The 20467-nt window shown below is 35.5% G+C and overlaps 1 long non-coding RNA gene across 1 annotated transcript in view; it reads right to left on the reverse strand.

Annotated features, from left to right (window-relative positions):
• Positions 1-7573: 7573 nt before the first annotated feature.
• LOC110147232 (uncharacterized) overlaps positions 7574-20467 on the reverse strand; it is a 101425-nt gene continuing 88531 nt past the window's right edge. The window contains exon 3 of the long non-coding RNA XR_002316787.2: positions 7574-8006. This is a non-coding gene — a long non-coding RNA (uncharacterized lncRNA). The remainder of the gene's footprint in view (positions 8007-20467) is intronic.

The following is a 20467-nucleotide window of genomic DNA, read 5'->3' on the forward strand; positions in this document are numbered from 1 at the left end:
CATAATTTACATTTTAAAATAACAGGATTAGCCAGAAGGTTTAATCCAGAGACTGTCCTCAGGCAGGATATATTATTGTTATAGAACCCTAAGTAATGTAGAGGGAAAAAAGTTTGTCCTTTCTTCCTACTTGAGAATTCCAGACCCCTCTCTTCTTGGGGACCTCTAGAATTCTCATCAACTTGCCTAGGAAATGACTCTTTCAGCATTAAATTTCCATATTATTATTGTAATCCTGTCAGTTTTTCCACTTATGGCTATTATAGTTGCTTTATATATTTATGTGCTCCTATATTAGGCACATATATGTTTAAGAACATCATCTCTTCTTGTTTTGTTCCCTTTATATTATATAATTCCTCTCTTTGCATTTAATTTTAGATTTTGTTTTAATGTGTACTTTGTCTGCTATAAATATTTCTACCTCAGTTTTCTTTTAATTTATATTTGCATGGAATATCTTTTTCCATACCTTCACTTTCAGTTTGTGTGCATCTTTAGTTCTGAAGTTAGTCTCTTCTCTCTCCTTTTTCTTCTTAGTTTAGTTTGTCCCATTGTGATTTGATAATTTGATTAAGTGGTATGCTTGTGTTCCTTTCTCTCTAGTGTTTGTGAACCTATTACAGGTTTTATAGATTTTTTTAAATTTCTGATTCCAATGGGGTTTATATACGTTTTGTGTGTGTGTGTGTGTGTGTGTGTGTGTGTGTGTGAACTCACTCCAGTCGTGTCTGATTCTTTGTGACCCTATGGACTGTAGCCCACCTGTGGGGCTCCTCTCTCCATGGGATTCTCCAGGCAAGAATACTGGAGCGAGTTGCCGTGCCCTTCTCCAGGAGATCTTCCTGACCCAGGGATCAAACCTGCATCTCTTATGTCTCCTGCATTGGCAAGTGGGTTCTTTACCAGTAGTGCCCTGAAAAGCCCTTTTTATATGTTGACCTATAAATATATCTATTTATTTTAAATTGTTAGTAGTGTAAGTTCAAACATATCCTAAAAGATCTACATATTTTCACTCCCTCCCCCAAATATTTGTGTTTTTGATGTCATATTTTACATCTTCATATTTATTCCTTCACTGTTTGTTATAGTTATATTTGATTTCATATTTTTTTCTTTTAATCTTTGCACTAACTTATTTAAACAGTTGAACCATAGATTTCACTATGTATTTTCCTATACCAATGGAACTTTTCCCTTTGCATAATTTCTTTATTGTAGCCTTTTATTTTTTATTTAAAGAAGACTCTTTAGCAACACTTATAAAGTCTCTTTAGCATTCAGCATTTAAGTATTTCAAAGTTTGCTTGTATGAAAAGTTCTTTATTTTCCCTTCAATTCTGAATGATAAAATTACTGGATAGGGTGACCAGGGTTTTTAGCACTTTAAACGTATCTTGCCAATTTCTTCTGGCCTGGAGAGCTCTGCTGAAAAATTATCATAGCATTATTCTTCTCTTGCTGTCTTTAGAATTCTCTGTTTATCTTTAATGTCTGTCATTTTAATTATATGTCTTGGTGCGTGTCTCTTTGGGTTCATCTGGTATAGTACTGTTTGTGCTTCATGCCTGAATATCTGTTTCCTTCTTCAGATTCAGGAAGCTTTCAGTCACAGTTTTATCAAATATATTTATACCACTTTCTCTTTTCTTTTGGGATTCCGATAATGCAAGTATTAGTATACCTGATGTTGTCCTGGAGGTCCTTTAAACTGCTCTCATTTTTATCTTTTGCTATTCTGATAGAGTGGCTTTCATTATTCTATCTTCTAGATTGTTTATGCATTTGTGTGTGTGCCATGTAATTTGCTGTTAATTTACACCTGTGTATTTTTCATTTCAATTATTGTGTTTTGCACGCTTATATTTTTTAGTTCTTTGTTGAAATTCTTGCTGTGTTCCTCTACTCTTTTCCTCAGTTTATTTAGCATTCTTATTACTTTTGTTTTGAAATATATCAGGTAAATTATCTCTGTTTCATCAAGGCTTTCTCTCAGTCTTTTTTCAAAACCTATTTCACTATCATCTCATTCTGTTTGATTTTTTCTGTACCTATAAAATTAGAGGAAATATTTATCTTTCCTGATCTTGAAGTGGTGTCCTGTGTGTGAGTGTCCTTCTGAAATCTGTGTGCACAGTGGCCTTGGTGGGAAACCTGGATCTGAAGTGAACATAGATAGGCTAATTGCTTTTGTAGGGGGTAGGACTTGATTTGGAGGGGACAGAACCACGTGCAAGCCAGGGCTTCTGCAATGTTCAGTACCCATCACAATCCTATCACGGTTAGTTCAGAGTCTGAGAAGCTAGAACAGGAGCCCTGGTGTCATTGTCTCTCCTGGGTATGATGCAGTCTCTGCCTTGGTTTGAGTGGTATTTAGGGCTTGAGGGCTTGGGGCTGCACTTCTATGCTGGTTTTATTTTCTCTTGGTGTGTGTCTCCTGTTTACAGGATGAGTCAGGGCCAGAGGGACTGGGGCCACACCACTCAACTGGCCGCATTCCATTCTTACACCCGCATGGATGTACACTTCATGATGGCAGAGTCTGCCCTAGAACTAGCTTCCATTCCTTAAGAGTGTGTGCAGGGACATGGCAGCTTTCAACGGCTACCTCCACCCTGGTCAGAGGCAGGACTGATTCTAAGCTGGTTCTATTTCTTCAATGCATACATGCTCACATTGGAAAGAGCAACCCCCTCCTTAGTGGGGAGCCGTGCCAGAGTAAGAGTGGCTAGAGCTGGAGGCTGGGGTAGTCCTAGTAAGCCAACCAGATCCCCACATAGTTTTCAATCTGCTGCTTCCACGCTGTAACTGGGAATAATCAAAACTTAATGGACTTCTCTAGAGCAGACTGTTGGTCTCTTATAGCCCTCCAGTAAGCCCCCCTTGTTTTCAAATCAGCTAAGGGAGCTCATCTTCTCCGCATTGGATCTGGGGTTTAGGTGCTTCATATACAGCTCAAACCTCTTATTACCCAGGATGATTCCCAACCTTTTGGTATCCCTCCATTTTCTGTGTCCCCTGCTAGGGATGCATGTTCTAACCAGATCACTTCTCTTCCCTTCCTACCAGACTTCATTTGGATACAGCTTTGATTGAAGAAGCACTCTGCTAATTCTGAGGTCAATTCCAGTATGAATCACTCTATATATTATATTATATGCTATTATAACTATTGTATCAATAATTTTGATGTGTTTGTGAGCAGAAGCAAGTCCAGCATCCTCCTACTCCATTATATTGATCTCCTCCCCCAAAGTAATATTTTTAAGGGGAAAGCAACACAATTAACAACTTCTTTTAAGTTACTCTACTATGTATATTGTTAGATTCAAATATATTTAGGAGAAGTTTTATTCCTTCCCAATATCTGACTTAACATTTTAAACCACAGGCCATATACAAATTAAGTATGTCAAGTATTAATATTAAGCAGCTAATCAACTTTTCAGTTATTACAAAACATTTCCTTCCTAGAATAGTGAGATGATGTCAGATCTAAATCTTTTAAAATGTATGTATAAGAGATGAATTGTATCCAATTTCATGAACAGAATATTTTCTTCAGCAGAGAGGTTAAATATATTACAGGTAGGAGATTTCAATGCATAAATGCTTCACAGAGATAAAGTGAATTCCAGAAAATCCCTTCACTCTAGAGCTATTCTGGGAATTTGTCCATAGATTCTGCAGGATGAGATATGATCACAAAACGGGACATTCCTCAAGTCTAGGTAAGGTGAGAATAAGTTTAGAAATTGTTTCCTTATTATTCAGACATAGATATGCCCAACATATCCTAGAAACTTACTCCTCCCAAAATTGGAAATGGGAGACTTATGGTTGTTACATGCTTGGATTAATAGTTTCCCAGCACTGGCTAGATAAATTTGATATTTGATGACTGTATTATCAGTTTAAAATCCATAGAGTATGCTCACGCATTTTTTTATATATCCAAGTTCTTTTAAAGATTCAGCATTGTCCTGCAATAGTCCTTATATTGAATGTGATACATGCTACCTATGTATGTAAATTTCAGCCTTTAAATTTAAGCTGTGTCTTATTGTTCAGAAGTGAGTGCCTATATGATGAATGAAAGGGGAAGTCTAAATAGATGTCTTTCTTGAATTTAGGTTTGAGGATATCCTGAAAGAATTAACTGAAAAATACAAACAACAAAAACAAAAACCCAGTAAAGCCCTGATTATAGGAGAGAAGAGATAATATGAATTTGAAAAAATAGTCATGTGAACCTCTCTCCTCTAAGTCCAAGGAAAAGAAGGGCTGTCAGCAAATAGAGAAAAGTGTTTCAACAAAATTATGTATTTCAGGACCTGAGCATAAGGATTTGGTAGGTTTTAAACAGATTGCAACACTTGAAGAAGTAGTAAGACATTCTCCCATTTTATTCTACCAAAAATCTTATGGATATTGCAATTTCATCCATTGTGGAGTCTGGGATACAGTGATTGGGGTGGTGTCTAGGGAAAGAATCATCACGTCTAGAAGGAAGAAGTGCCTCTGGAAGTCTTTTCCCAGTAGACCCGACCTCAAGGAGTAATAGCAGTTGAACAATACCCAACAGAAGTGACAGAGGTTGCCATTGTCTAGATTTGTTCTCCGTGTGAGACAGTCAGGGAAATCCAAGATATTTAGATGGAAAGAGCAGGGACCAGGAGGGAGGCTGTTCTAATTAACCAGTGGGGAAAATGCCCTGAGAAATGTGCTATCCCTGTTTGTGGTACCCCATAGCCTGGTGAGGCCTGTGGAAACTCCACTCACAGCAGTGCTGCTAGTTAATCCATTTAGACAGAAATGTGAATTAAACATGTATATTTCCATCTCCTCTGAGAATTACACATTGCATTTGGATATTTTTTGTCCATACCTAACTTGATTTTTTTGGGTCACACATCTGTATTTTATCAGTTTACACGTACTAAGCAGGGCTTATTCCATGTCCCTGTTTAATCTCTCCCTTCACATTTCCATGTTAATGTTTCTGTCAACAGTAGAGTCTTTCTTTACCCCCTAAAACTATAACCTCAAAACTGCATGTTGTAACTCATAGTTTCTTCCAAATTTAAGTCACCTGAAGGTTAGTTTCTTCTAAATCAGTATCCTCAAATAGACAGAATATTACCGACACAGATAATAGGCACATTTCTAAATATTTTGTAGCAGTGATATTCTATATTAGAGGTAGTGAGAAAGTAGATCCAAGTCTTAGGTTAACCTCAGTTGAATGATAGAAAGTAGTTTAGACATTCAGAAGTTCCCTGAAACAGTTTTCATAGCATATAAGCAAACTGATCTTTGTTAATAAAATCATTTAAAAGCAAAATATTTTTTTCACATGGAGTTATTACTATGAAGTGAATTTTCTTTTTGCATGTTCCAACTAGACTGATCTAAACTGTACATATTTGATTAAAAAAATGGAATATGGCCTTTCAGATATTGTCAAAGGTTATATTAAAATATATCCCTTTTATCAAACATGTAATAAGATATATAAAATGACACTAAGTTAGATATCACAATGAAGAGCTTCTCTTTGCATAAGAAATTTCATTTCTGCTGTTATTACTCTTAGCAGATGTGGTAGGCAGATAATGAGTGCCCCCAAATGCCCATGTCCTAATTTTCAGAACTTATGACTATGCTTCTTCACTTAGCAAAAGGAACTTTGCAACTATGATTATGGATCTGGACTTTATAATATGGACGTTCTCCTGGGTTATCCAGGTGGGACCAATATTATCATGAGTGTTATTAAGATGGAAGAGACAGACATGTAACTAGAGAAAAGCAAAGTCACAGAAAACTGCAAAATTATTGTCTTTGATAGGAGAGGAAGTGGACCAAAGAACTTTGGAAACCTTGAGAAATTGGAAGCCACAGGAAACAGATTCTCTTCTAAAGCCTCTGGGGAGAAGGCAATCAGGCCTGGTTTCACCTTCATTTGATCTCAGTGAGATCTGTGTCAGACTTCTAGCCTATCAAACTGTAAGACAGTAGGTTTGTGTTGTGTTGAACCATAAAGAAAGTTAAGTGCAGAATAATTAATGCTTTTGAACTGTGGTGTTGGAGAAAACTCTTGAGAGTCCCTTTGGACTGCAAGATGATCAAACCAGTCAATCCTAATGGAAATCAATCCTGAATAATCATTGGGAGGACTGATGCTGAAGCTGAAGCTCAATAATTTGGCCACCTGATATGAAGGGCTGACACATTAGAAAATATCCTGATGCTGGGAAAGATTGAAGTCAGGAAAAGAAGGGAACAACAGGGCATGAGATGGTTGGATGGTATCACAGACTCAATTGACATGAGTTTGTGCAAACTCTGGGAGATAGTGAAGGACAGGGAAGTATGGTGTGCTGCAGTCCATGGGGTCATGACTAAGTGACTGAACTGAACTGACTGAAGTCACTAAGTTTTTTATAATTTATAACAGAGGCAATAGAAAACTAATATAGCAGATAAAATAATTTCCACTGAAAAATTTATTTTTCAAAGGCTCAGTGTGTTATTATCCCTAGAATAGGAAATGGCAGCCCACCCTAGTATTCTTGCCTGGAAAATTCCATGGACAGAGGAGCCTGATGAGCTACAATCCATGGAGTCACAAAGAACTAGACACAAGTGAGTGACTGAGCATGCATGTATGGAATCTTATAGAAAATACAGATAAGATGAAAAATAAAAAATTAAGTTCATGTATTTTGAGCTTAATTAATGGTATCTAATGTGCTTCCCTTGTGACTCAGTGGTCATGAATCTGCCTGCCAATGAAGGAGACACAGGTTCCATCCCTGATCCAGGAAGATCCCTTGGAGAAAGAAATGGCAACTCACTCCAACTCACTTCTTGCCTGGGAAATCCATTGACAGAGGAGTTTGGCAGACTACAGTTCATGGATCCACAAAGAGTTGGACAGGACTTGGTGAATGAACAACAACATTACTATCAATAGTCAATATCTAGTTAAAATGTGCCCACCTCCACCTCCATATATGTCCACTACCTTCTACATTTGAGTAGGTGAACATTTAGGAAATTATCTTTAATCCTGAGTGGTCTGAGTTAGACTTTTTATTTTCACATGATCACCAGTTGCCACTGATCTCAAAATACACTGAATTTATATCTATCAAACTCTATAAGAATCTTTTTGGATATTCTTGTGTTGTCTTCTATTTTAACTATTTATTCAGTTTCTTTATTTGACAAATGCATTTTTATTTTTCTACTGGAATAGTTATTCTTGCCAGAAGAGAATGCTCTGAAATTTAAGATATAGCTTAAATTTTCATGGAGGAAATATTAGTATAATAGGCTGTTACAGTATATTTGAAACATATTCACCTGTAGAGATTATGCCGGTTATGTGTAACTCACCTTAGGCATCGAATTCATTGTCTTCTCTAAACCTTTATTTACTACAAAACCTACATTTCCCAGAATCCCTTTCAGCTAAAGTCCTGAATGCAAATTAATTTCCAATTTGGTTACCAAGTATGTATTATGGCAAGATCTGAAATGGACAAGTTAATCAGAAACCATCTTCCTGTGGTTTTGAGCTCTAATGTCAAACAACACTCAGGAAATATGATGATTGCCAACAGTGATTCTGAAGGGTCCCAACTCCAGCTTCCTAGATGCTGACAAGCAAAGGGTATAACACCTTGGCCTGGTGTAGCAGGCTGAGGCAATACGAGCACATTTTGCAGCCTCCTGAGTGTTGGCCTGTATTGGCAAAGGCAGTGAACCTTGTTTCTGGCATATTCCCAGCTGTGACCTCAGAGGTAGTGCTCTTTTAGTAAGTCAGTTCTGTACAGGTCCAGGAATTATTCCAGGAGACTCAGCTTAGAAACTGTTGCTTCAGTCTTGGCAATGCTCTTGTAAGCACAAAATTTCCTGTATGAAATTTCCTCATGTTTAAGAATGCTTATGGTGGTTTCTGTTTCCTGCTTTGAACTCTTGTAGAAAAGTCCACTCTGGAAATATAAAAATACATTATCCATGAGAAATTGCTGTGCTGTTTGTGACAAAAAAATTGATATCTTTTCTGCTATTAAATGGAGAATTAATTGAAAGGCAATTGCAGCACCTTAATTACAAAATATCTGCATCTCTAAATTCATAAATATATTTTTCCTAGAATTTGAAAGCATATATGCATTCATTTCAGTGGCAAAGATTACGCACATGCCAAATTATCATTCTAAAACATATATTAAATGAAAAATGGTAATTGTTCAAACTCATTTCAAGTGTCATTCAAGTATAATTCTGTTTATAGAATGGGAAAAATCACAAAAGTAATACATAAACATGTACTGGGAATATGCACATATATAGTGATATAAATGTATGTATATCTCTATATCCTATATATATCCTTCATTTTCTGAGTTAAGGACCAAATAATAGATATCTCCCTAAATACTAAGAGAAAAATTACTTAGAGTGGATGAATGTGAATATTATAGTTCAATTTATTTACAATCAGTTCAGCCAGCTCTTCCCAACTGTAATGCCACTTCTTTCTAGGAGTTAGTCTTTTATTTTAGGGGAGGTTAATGAAACCTCTTGGATAGTCATTAAATCTGTGACCACCTCTCACTGCAGCCCTGTCATTTAGTTTTCTTGCATTATTAACTGGGCAAGGCACTGTATATAGTAATTATGTTCTCAATAATGGAACCTACTCAGCACACATTAAGATTTCATTCAGAGTCACTCTTTTAGAATTTCAACATGAAGGAGCTTGTGAATAGGTGTGCACAGTGATTTGAATCTGTAAAAGGAAGCTTTTACTACATTAGTGATGTTTTTAAATCTAAAAACAATACATTTAAGTAATAACTTTTAAAATGTATCTTCATTCATACATATTTTATAATTTAGCTTTCAAATCAAGGAAAAACTTATTAGTTTCCAGAAAAGATATTTTTATGCTCTGAACCTACTTTCTAATATTAAGGAATTTATAAAAATATCTCTGTGTTGAATTTGAAAAATTTATATTTCTACTAAGTACTGGAGAAATTTCAAACAAGAAAATTCTTGCAATTTTGAGAGATACAGCAATAAGAAGGGAAAGTTGCTCTGTAACATAAATACTGAGGCCCAGAAAAAGTGTCTTTCATTTTGTGAGTGTTGTGCTATACTTTAAAAGAGAATCTTTGGTGAATCAAATTTATGAAATTAAGCAAAATGTGTTGATTGATTCATTATTTCCTTGGACATCTGTTTTAAGATGTAATAACTTAAACATCTGAGAGTTATTCTGATGCTTCCAGGGGCTATTTTATTATTTTTGAATTATTTATTATGAAAAAAAAAATTGCTGTTACTTTTTTTCTGCTGTTGCTTTTAACAGTCAACACCAATTTCTTTTTTAGTCACATTGGTAATGCATTGTTGAAATGAAGGCTTATTTCTATTACTCAGTTCCTCTATGATCCCTGAATTTCAGGGTTAATTAAACAAAGACGATCTTGTTTGGTGACACATGAATTTAAGGAAGACAATTACAAGAGCGTAACATTTACTAGTTTGGTTTCTGTCAGCTACAGTTGTTCCTTTGTACCAATAGGGGACTGGTTACAGCACCCCACCCACTGCAGGGATACAAAAATCTGTGGACAATAGAGTCTTTTATCTAAAATGCTACAGTATTTGTATAAAGCTTGCTCTTATTCTCACATAGGCTTCAAATCATTTCTATATTACTTATAATGCCTAATAAAATGAACATATTTTGAAAATTATTGCAAATATAATGTAAATACTGTGTAAACAGTTGCCAGTACATAGCAAATTGAAGTTCTGCTTTTTTCCACCAATATAGTGAGATATAGTTGACATATGTTATATAAGGTTAAATGCAGTTCAGTTCAGTTGCTCTGTTGTGTCCGACTCTTTGTGACCCCACGGACTGCATTAAGCCAGGCTTCCCTGTCCACCACCAACTCCCGGAGCTTGCTCAAACTCAAATCCATCGAATTGGTGATGTTATCAAACCATCTCATCCTCTGGATGAAAGGTCCCCTTCTCCTCCTGACTTCAATCTTTTCCAGCATTAGGGTCTTTTCCAGTGAGTCAGTTCTTCGCATCACGTGGCCAAAGTATGGAGTTTCAACTTCAGCATCAGTCTTTCCAATGAATATTCAGGACTGATTTCCTTTAGGAGGGACTGGTTGGATCTCCTTCTGGCCCAAGCGACTCTCAACAGTCTTCTCCAACACAACAGTTCAAAAGCATCCACTCTTTTCTTTATAGTTCAACTGTCGCATTCATACATGACTACTGGAAAACCATAGCTTTGACTAGACGGAGTTTTGCCAGCAAAGTAAGGTCTCTGCTTTTTAATATGCTGCCTAGTTGGTCATAGCTTTTCTTCCAAGGAGCAAATGTCTTTTAATTTCATGGTTGCAGTCACAATCTGCAATGATTTTGGAGACTCAGAAAATAAAGTCTGTCACTGTTTTCACTGTTTCCCCATCTATCTCCCATGAAGTGATGGGACGAGATGCCATGATCTTAGTTTTTTGAAAGTTGAGTTTTAAGCCAGCATTTTCACACTCCCTCTTTCACTTTCATCAAGAAGTTCTTCAGTTCCTCTTCACTTTCTGCCATAAGGGTGTTAATGATTTGATTTACTTCATGAAATTATTACCACAATAAATTTATAGAATATGAATCATTTCTTAGGTACAATATTCAATAAAGAGAAAAAAAAAGTATTCTTGTGATAACAAACAGGCGTTGCTGTGTTAAAGACTCATATATAGTATATGGCAGGGTTAATTAATTATACTTATCATATTGTAAATTTCATCCCTAGTACTTATTTATCTTATAACTGGACTTTTGTACCTTTCGACTGTCTTCCTAAGATTCTCCCCACCACTACATCACCCAATCAATTTTGCTTTTTAAAGTTTTCTGGAAACTTTAAAAAATATTTTTCATCCACAGTTAGTTGAATTTGTGGATATGGAACCTGTGGGTTTGGAGGGCTGACTATGGATTACTTTATTTCTCCTAAATATGATCACTGAGAAAATGTGGTCCACTGGATAAGAGAATGGAAAACCACTCCAGTATTCATGCCTTGAGAACCCCATGAATAGTATGAAAAGACAAAAAGATAGGACACTGAAAGAGGAACTCTCTAGGTCAGTAGGCGCCCAATACACTACTGGAGAAGAGTAGAGAAATAACTCCAGAAAGAATGAAGAGACAGAGCCAAAGCACAAACAACACTCAGTTGTGTATGTGACTGGTGATGGAAGTAAATTCCAATGCTGTAAATAGCAATATTGCATAGGAACCCGGAATATTAGGTCCATGAATCAAGGCAAATTGAAAGTGATCAAACAGGAGATGGCAAGAGTGAACATCGACATTGTGGGAATCAACGAACTAAAATGGACTGGAATGGGTGAATTTAATTCAGATGACCATTATATATACTATTGTGGGCAAGAGTAGAAAGAAGAAATGTAGTAGCTCTCATAGTCAACAAAAGAGTCTGAAATGCAGTACTTAGATGCAACCTTAAAAACAACAGAATGATTTCTGTTTGTTTCCAAGGAAAACTTTCAATATCACAGAAATCCAAGTCTATACCCCATCCAGTATGCTAAAATAGCTGAAGTTGAATGGTTCTATGAAGACATACAAAACATTCTAGAACAACACCCCCCCCAAAAAAAAAAAAAAAAAAATGTCCTTTTCATTATAGGGAACTGGAACGCAAAATTAGCAAGTCAGGAGACACCTGGAGTAGCAGGCAAATTTGGCCTTGGAGTACAAAATGAAGAGGGCAAATGCAAACACTGTTTTGCCAAGAGAATGCTCTGGTTATAGCAAACACCCACTTCCACCAACACAAAAGAAGACACTACACATGGACCTCACCAAAGGGTCAATACTGAAATCAGATTGATTATATTCTTTGCAGCCAAAGATGGAGAAGCTCCAGACAGTCAGCCAAAATAAGACCAGGAGCTGACTGTGGCTCAGATCATGCACTCCTTATTGCTAAATTTAGACTTAAAGAAAGTAGGGAAAACCACTAAAACATTCACATATGACATAAATCAATTCCCTTAGGATTATACAGAGGAAGTGACAAATAGATTCAAGGGATTAGATCTGATAGACAGAGTGCCTGAAGAACTATGGACAGAGGTTTTTGACATTGTACAGAAGGCAGTGATCGAGAACATTCCCAAGGAAAAGAAATAAAGAAAGGCAAAATGGTTGTCTGAGGAGGCCTTACAAATAGCTGAGAAAAAAAGAGAAGTAAAAGACAAAGAAGAAAAGGAAAGATATACCCATTTGAAAACAGAGTTCCAAAGAATATCAAGGAGAGATAAGAAAGCCTTTCTCAGTGGTCAGTGCAAAGAAATAGAGGAAAGCAATAAAAAGGGAAAGACTAGAGATCTCTTCAAGAAAATTAGAGATACCAAGGAAACATTTCATGCAAAGATGGGCACATTAAAGGGCAGAAATCATATGGACCTAACAGGAGCATAAGATTTTAAAAAGTGGCAAGAATACACAGAAGAACTATACAAAAATGTTCTTCAAGACTCAGATAGTCACGATGATGTGATTACTCACCTAGAGCCAGACTTCCTGGAATGCAAAGTCAAGTGGGCCTTAGGAAGTATCACTATGAACAAAGCTAGTGGAGGTGATGGAATACCAGTTGAGCTATTTCAAATCCTAAAAGATGATGCTGTGAAACTGCTGCACTCGGTATGCCAGCAAATTGGGAAAACTCAGCAGGGGCCACAGGACTGGAAATTCAGTTTTCATTCCAATCCCAAAGAAAGGCAGTCCCAAATAATGCTCAAAATACTGCACAATTGCACTTATCTCTCACACTAGCAAAGTAATGCTCAAAATTCTCCACGTCAGACTTCAACAGTATGTGAACTATGAACTTCCAGATATTCAAGCTAGATTTAGAAAAGGCAGAGGAACCAGAGATCAAATTGCCAACATCCACTGGATTATCGGAAAAGCAAGAGAGTTCCAGAAAAAACATCTATTTCTGATTTATTGGTTACACCAAAGCTTTTGACTGTGTTGATCACAACAAACTGTGGAAAATTCTTCCAGAAATAGAAATACCAGACCACCTGACCTGCCTCCTGAGAAATCTGTATACAGATCAAGAAGCAACAGCTAGAACTGGACATCAAACTTTAACCATCTCCTGAGAAACCTATATGTGGGTGAAGAACCAACAGCTAGAAGCAACAATTAGAACCTTACATGGAACAAGTGACTGATTCAAAATTGAGAAAGGAGTAATGGCATGGCTGCATATTGTTACCCTGCTTACTTAACTTATAAAGAGAGTAGCAGTGGTGGTTTAGTCGGTAAGTTGTGCCCAACTCATAGGGCCCCACAGACTGTAGCTGGCGAGGCTCCTCTGTCTATGGGATTTCCCAGGCAAGAATACTGGAGTGGCTTGCCATTTCCTTCTGCAGAGATCTTCCCAGCCCAGGGGTTGAACCCATGTCTACTGCATTGCAGGAAGTCTCCTGCATTGCAGACAGATTCCTTATCACTGAGCCACCAAGGAAGCCCCATATACAAAGTACAGCATGCAAAATACCAGGTTGGATGACTCACAAGATGGAATCAAGATTGCCCAGGGAATATCAACAATGTCAGATACACAGATGATACCACTCTAGTGCCAGAAAATGAAAAGGACCTAAAAAGCATCTTGATGAAAGTTAGAGATAAGAGTGAAAAACCTGGTTTGAAACTCAACTTTCAAACCACTAAGATCATGGCATCTGGTCCCATAAAAGGAAAGGAAAATGAAGTCGCTCAGTCATGTACAACTCTTTGCGACCCCACGGACTGCAGGCCACCAGGCTTCTCTGTCCATGGGATCCTCCAGGCAAGAATAATGGAGTGGGTTGCATTTCCTTCTCCAGGGGATCTTCCCAACCTAGGGATCAAACCCGGGTCTCCCACATTGCAGGTAGACGCTTTATCATCTGAGCCACCAGGGAAGATCTGGTCCCATAACTTCATGGTAAATAGATTGGGAAAAAGTGGAACAGTAACAGATTTTATTTTCTTGGTTTCCAAAATCTCTGAGAATAGTGACTGCAACCATGGAATTTTATAAAAGACACTTGCTCATGGGAAGGAAATCTATAACCTACCTAGACCGCATATTAAAAAGCAGAGACATCACTTTGCTGACAGAAGTTTGTATAGTCAAAGCTAAGATTTTCCAGTAGTCATCTACAGATGGGAGAGTTGGACTATAAAGAAAGATGAGCACTGAAGAATTGATTCTTTTGAACAGAGGTACTGGAGACGACTCTTGGGAGTCCCTTAGACAGCAAGATCAAACCAGTCCATCCTAAAGGAAATCAGTCCTGAATATTCACTGGAAGGACAGACACTGAAGCTGAAGATCTGATACCTTGGTCACCTCATGCAAAGAGCCAGCTCTTTGGAAAAGTCCCTGATGCTGGGAGAGATTGAAGGCAAAAGGGTAAGGGGACAGCAGAAGTTGAAATGGTTAGCTATCATCACCAACTCAATGGTCATGAATTTAAGAAAACCCTGGGAGATAGTGAAGCACAGGGGAGCCTAGTGTGCTGTAGTTCGTGGGGTTACAACGAGTTGGACATGACGTAGTGACTGAATGACAACAGCCAATGTGACTGAGCATGTCCGGTGGAATGGGAGTGAAAGGAAGTTGTGCCACCTTCATGCATTGGCTGTAGAAGTCTCTCATATTTGGTTCTCCTGCTCTATTCCTTTGACATCTTGAAGCATAGGAGCTTGGATAACCTGGAAGCCATGTTTTGAAGACACTGTAGTCATGGATTGAAGTAACATGGTTCCTTGTAATCATTTTTATCAGTCGTGCTGTACTGGGGCAAATTTTGTTCCTTAGGGGGCATTTGGCAAGTTATGGAGATATTTTTGGTCATCATAACTAGGAAGGTGCTATTGGAATTTAGTTGGTAGAGACTGTAGATGTTGTTATACAACCTATAGAAACAGTCTACCATAAGAAAAACTTATATAGGTCAAAAATGTTAACAGAGTCAAGGTTGAGGAATGTAACTTCCATGAGGCTACATGCCAACAAGGGACACATGTTTTCATCCTTTACAAATGAGAAATAATCCATTATATTAAACCACTGATATTTTTAGGATTTATATTTTATTCCAGCTAGCATTAACAATACATGATTTACAGGTTTTCCTACTTAGTATGATGTGGAACATACTCTAAAACAGTCACTAAGAAAGTGTAATATTAAATTAATCTTTAATTCACATATTTTACAAATAGTTACTGAGCATTCATTGTGAATTTGAAACTTTTCTAGTAGTAAAATATTGGTAGTAAAATATTATTGAAAAATGTTCTCAGCTCTTAAAAAGTATTAGTCTATAAGTAGAACACAGTATGAAGATCAAATTAAAAATTGTCATGGACACCATGATGATATCATATTCAGAGTTCCGTGGCAGAACAAGAATACTTATCATGCAAAAAAAAAAAAAAAAAAAGAAGAGAAGAGAAAAAGGTCTTAGTAAAGCAGTACTAAGCATAAATATTTTTGAAAAGCTCAATTTTTTTAACTGGATTCTAAATAAGAGGTAAAAATTAAATAAAATAAAGTTAAGACTATTTCATATTGAGGGAACAACACAGTTGAAGGTCTGACATGAGGTCAAATAGAGGTTATTGAATGCTGTAGACAGGCCTGTGCCTATTTGGTTTGTATCTAAAATGAGTGTATACAGATGAGGTTAGCAAGAAATTAGCAAAGTGATTTTCAAAAAAGTTCTATCAGCTAAAATGATTTCAGCTATGACTGGTAGAAACCCACAGATGTTGGAGCAATGAGATATTTAAAAATAAATTATACCTCTACTCTCTGTTGATTATAGGATGGCTCCTTTTCTATGGATTCATACTCCAGCATTAAATTGCCGTGTATATAACTTCAAAATATGTGTGTGTATACTTTAGATATATTCAAATTCTATAAATAACATATAATTCCCAATTCTAACATTTTCCTTAAATCTATACAACTCTTTACTTATATATATTTGATATATTAGAGAAGACTAGGATGAATTAGATTATGCCTTTATTGTTGATATTCTAATTTTTTGTTAAATGATTGTACTTTTGTTTTAATATTTGAAAATCTCTCCAAGTTTTACACAGTTGATTTGATTTTCATTATTTTTTATAAGCATAATATATAATTTCTGTTTCAGGGTCAATATTTTCCATATACCAGAATTTTAAAAGAATATTTGCTTTAATGAACATTGGGGTACATGTATGTGTCTTTTTCAGTTTTGTTTTCTTTAGGATAAATGCCTAGAAGTGGTATGTTGCTGCGTCATATGGTGGTTTACCTTCTAGTTTTTTTAAGGGATCTCCATTCTGTCTTCCATAGTGGTGATTCATGTTGATGTATGACACAAATCAAACCAATATTGTAAACCAGTCATCAATTAATTAAACATAAATTGATATTAAAAATGCTTTAAAAAAATTCTGTTAGGACTCCAAGTTGAGTAAAACAGGAATGTGTTCTAACATTCCTTTTCTGTTTGTTTGTTTGTTTGTTTTCTTAACAATTTTATATCATCCACAATCCATATTCTCCTAAATAAAGAAAGTGAAAGTGTGAAAGTGAAAGCGAAGTCGCTTAGTCATGTCCAACTCTTTGCGACTCCATGGACTGTAGCCTACCAGGCTCCTCCCTCCATGGGATTCTCCAGGCAAGAGTACTGGAGTGAGTTGCCATTTTCTTCCCCAGGGGATCTTCCCAACTCAGGGATTGAACCTGGGTCTCCCGCATTCCAGGCAGATGCTTTAACCTCTGAGCCATCAGGGAGTACCCTAAATAAGGAAAGGAAAATACAAAAAAGAAGAGACAAAACAGTCTTATAAATTATGTTATAGTTGCATGGCCTTATATCATCAATTACTCAAAATCGTTTAATACTCCATGAAAAAATATTCAATGCAAAATATTTCTTTTTCACTTTTGGAAAAGACACGTATCAGTTAGCTATTGCTAGGTAACAAAGCATCCCCAAATCCTCAGCAGATTTCAATAGTAAACATATAGTCTTACTCATGGACTTCCAGGTGGCTCAGTTGGTAAAGAATCTATTTGCCAATGCAGGAGATGGGGTTCAATCCTGGGTCAAGAATATACCCTGGAAGAGGAAATGGCAACCAACTCTTGTACTATTACCTGAAAAATTCCATGGACAGAAGAGCTTGGTGGGCTACACTACATGTGATTACAAAGATTCGGACATAATTGAGCACACACACACACACACACACACACACACACACATGTTGCTAGAAAGAGTATAGGTCAGTTTCTTGACTTTTCTACTCTTGGCCAAGCTTGAATGATTTCTCATGCGTCTGTAGTCAACTGGTAAGCTGGTAGGTAGCCTGAATATGATTTGTTAAGGGAGGCCTCAGTCATGTCTAATGTATAACTAGCTATCTTCTGGAATAACAGAAATAACCAGTCCACCCTTGTTTCATCATCCAAGAGTCTAGTGCAGGCTTCTTCACATGGCAGTGCAAGTTACAAAGATGAAACAGAATTGTATAGGACCTCTTGAGGCCTATGCTCAGAAATGGAACTGAAACTTTTCCTGCCTCCTATTTAAGTAAATTAAAAGACTAATCAAGTTGGAAGGATGGGAGAATAAGCATCATATCAAGATGAGAAGTTTTGTGAAGTCACATTGCAAAGAATGTGGATCCAGGGTTTGGTGAAACAGTGGGTGAAGTTTAGCAAACTCACACAGAAAAGTTACTATAATCAACTTTTACTGATAATCAACTTTTCTACCTCAAGGTTATCAAGGTTATCTGATGCCCATCTCACTGTAACTTTTAATTGCTGGTAGTTAATAATGTTAAGTAATGATTTATTTTCTGTGACCAGGCATGGATTTTTAACCAGATACCATTGTGGGGATCATTAGAAAGTTTTATTTTTCCAAAAGACATTTTCTTAATGGGATTTACATATTTGAATTTAGTGCAAAGATGGGCATTCATTGTTGTCTGTTTATTTTACTTTCTGAAACAATTTTTTTTGCATTTACAAAGAATTAATTATTTGAGATAATCTTAGACTTTCCTATGGCTATTTTATTTATTCACTTCTTAGAAAAGGCAATGTGAGCTTTTAAGTCACAGATTCTCATTCAACAGGTCAATTTTATAAGTGAATGTCAAATTCTTTTTCAACTTAGTTCACTTTTAAGACATGTGGTGATAACATTTATTAGGAACTGATATTTTGTGAATTTTAGGAATCTGTCAGGAGTACAACTTTAAATTTACTGTGACTCTTCATAATATAAATTTCAAGTGAGATAAACACAAAGAGATTTTCTGAAATAAATGTCTGTTATTCTGGGCATTCTAAAATCTCTCAGTAAATAATACAAATTGTCAAAAAGATTAAAATCTGGTTCACTTCTTTGGCATCTTTTGTTAAATCTTGGCACATAGATTAAGAATTAACTTTTGGATATATATACTACTTCCTATATTTATATTAGCAATACCTATTGAGGATATTATTTCCACTTTATTTTTCACAGGAAAAAGCATGAGAGGATCCATCTGGTATCTATACAAGAAACAATTGTGTTTTTCATTAACTGTTTGCCTTTAGCTTTTATAAATATTACAGATTTTGTAACTGACCTGTTTCTATATTTCCCTTGGAAGTTAGTGAATTTAGATTTAAATTTATCATCCATTACTCTAAACCATATTTTCTGTTCTAATTTTATTTCTGGCTTCTATTTTCCCTAGACATCTCCTCCTCCATTATGTTGCAATTAATTTTTTGTGTATAGATTCTTGTGAACTGTCTTAAACTATTTTGGAATTAATGAATATTATGAACAAATACATATATAGAACATAAAATAGGGCTATTTTAAAATTTAAGTGCATCCTATATTTGATATATTCAGCATAGTGTTGTCAAATGACAAATACGACTGTTTAAAAGATTTACAATTTTAAAATATAAAATTATTTATTTCTCTTAATCTATTTTGTGTTAGTGTTCTAAAGAATTAAATGTTTAAATATACTACAATAATGAATTTTTGACAGTGTTGTTCAATATATGACTGTGCATTCTTTAAAACACTCCTTTGAGAGTAAAGATAATTTTCTGTTTACAGATAAAGAAAAGAGGTATTAAATGCTGTCTTTCCCAAAATCAAAACAGTTGACAGGCATATGTAGAAACTGAAATAAAGGAGTAATATGGTATTATTTTTGCTTATGTTAATAGATTTCAGTGCTCTTTTTTTTATGATTTGCCTAAAGCTAAAAACATCCAAAATTTTCTATTAAAATTAGAAACCAAAAAAATCACTTATATAAGAATGAATAACAAAGAAATTGCAAAATATTCTCTTTCTGTTACATGTATTTATTAAAATGAAATCAGCAGCAAATGATATTTGTTATAAGGACACCTGACAGACTTATAGCAAGTTTCAGCTATAGATCATTTTTAACTACTAACAAGTAATTCTCTTTCAGGCAAGTCACATAACCATATTTATACTTTATTTTTTTCCTCTGTAATATAAGTGAAAACAACCCTTATTTCCAACCTTTACATTCTAAGAGTTTCTTATATACTGTGGTTGAGATCTTCCAATAATTCATACACAAGTAATTCTTCAGACTCAACTCTAAACATTATTTTGTACTTCATTTTTTTCATGAAGATTTTAAAAGAAACACTAATATAAAAGTGAAATATTTCAACATGTTAAAAAATAACTACATGAACACAAAATACTATATGCCAATGAAAAAAAAATTACCCATTATCCTTTGACTTTTTACATTTTTGTCCCTCATCATATATAGTTTGTATACACTTTTGTCTTCTTTTCTTTAGTTATGGGTTATTTGTTATGTAATTTTCATGTTTTTAATTCTACAATAGTTGATTAAGTAAAAGCATCATAAGTAGTATTCTGGCTATAGGCAAACATACCTGGGTGAACGACTTATTAATGATATTGTAATAAACATTTTTACATATGTAATTATCAGCTTTTAGTCTTGTTTTTAAGATAAATTTCAAAATAAGAATAAAGTCAACAATAGAGTAGTAGTGTCCTGTAAAAGATTCATACTTTTTTAACAAACTGCTTAGATTTATGATATTACCTTATAAATTAACATACAGACTAGTGCATTGAGAAAGTTATTTTGAAAATGTTTATTCCTAAAAACCTATTAATTAACAATTCACAGATCTTAGGAAATACTTGGGAGAATTTGACAAAATTTAGAGCTACTTTCTTTTAAATATTCTCTCAACAAGCAGCTAGCA

Source organism: Odocoileus virginianus, chromosome 29, assembly GCF_023699985.2.
Source record: "Odocoileus virginianus isolate 20LAN1187 ecotype Illinois chromosome 29, Ovbor_1.2, whole genome shotgun sequence".
Taxonomy (NCBI): domain Eukaryota; kingdom Metazoa; phylum Chordata; class Mammalia; order Artiodactyla; family Cervidae; genus Odocoileus; species Odocoileus virginianus.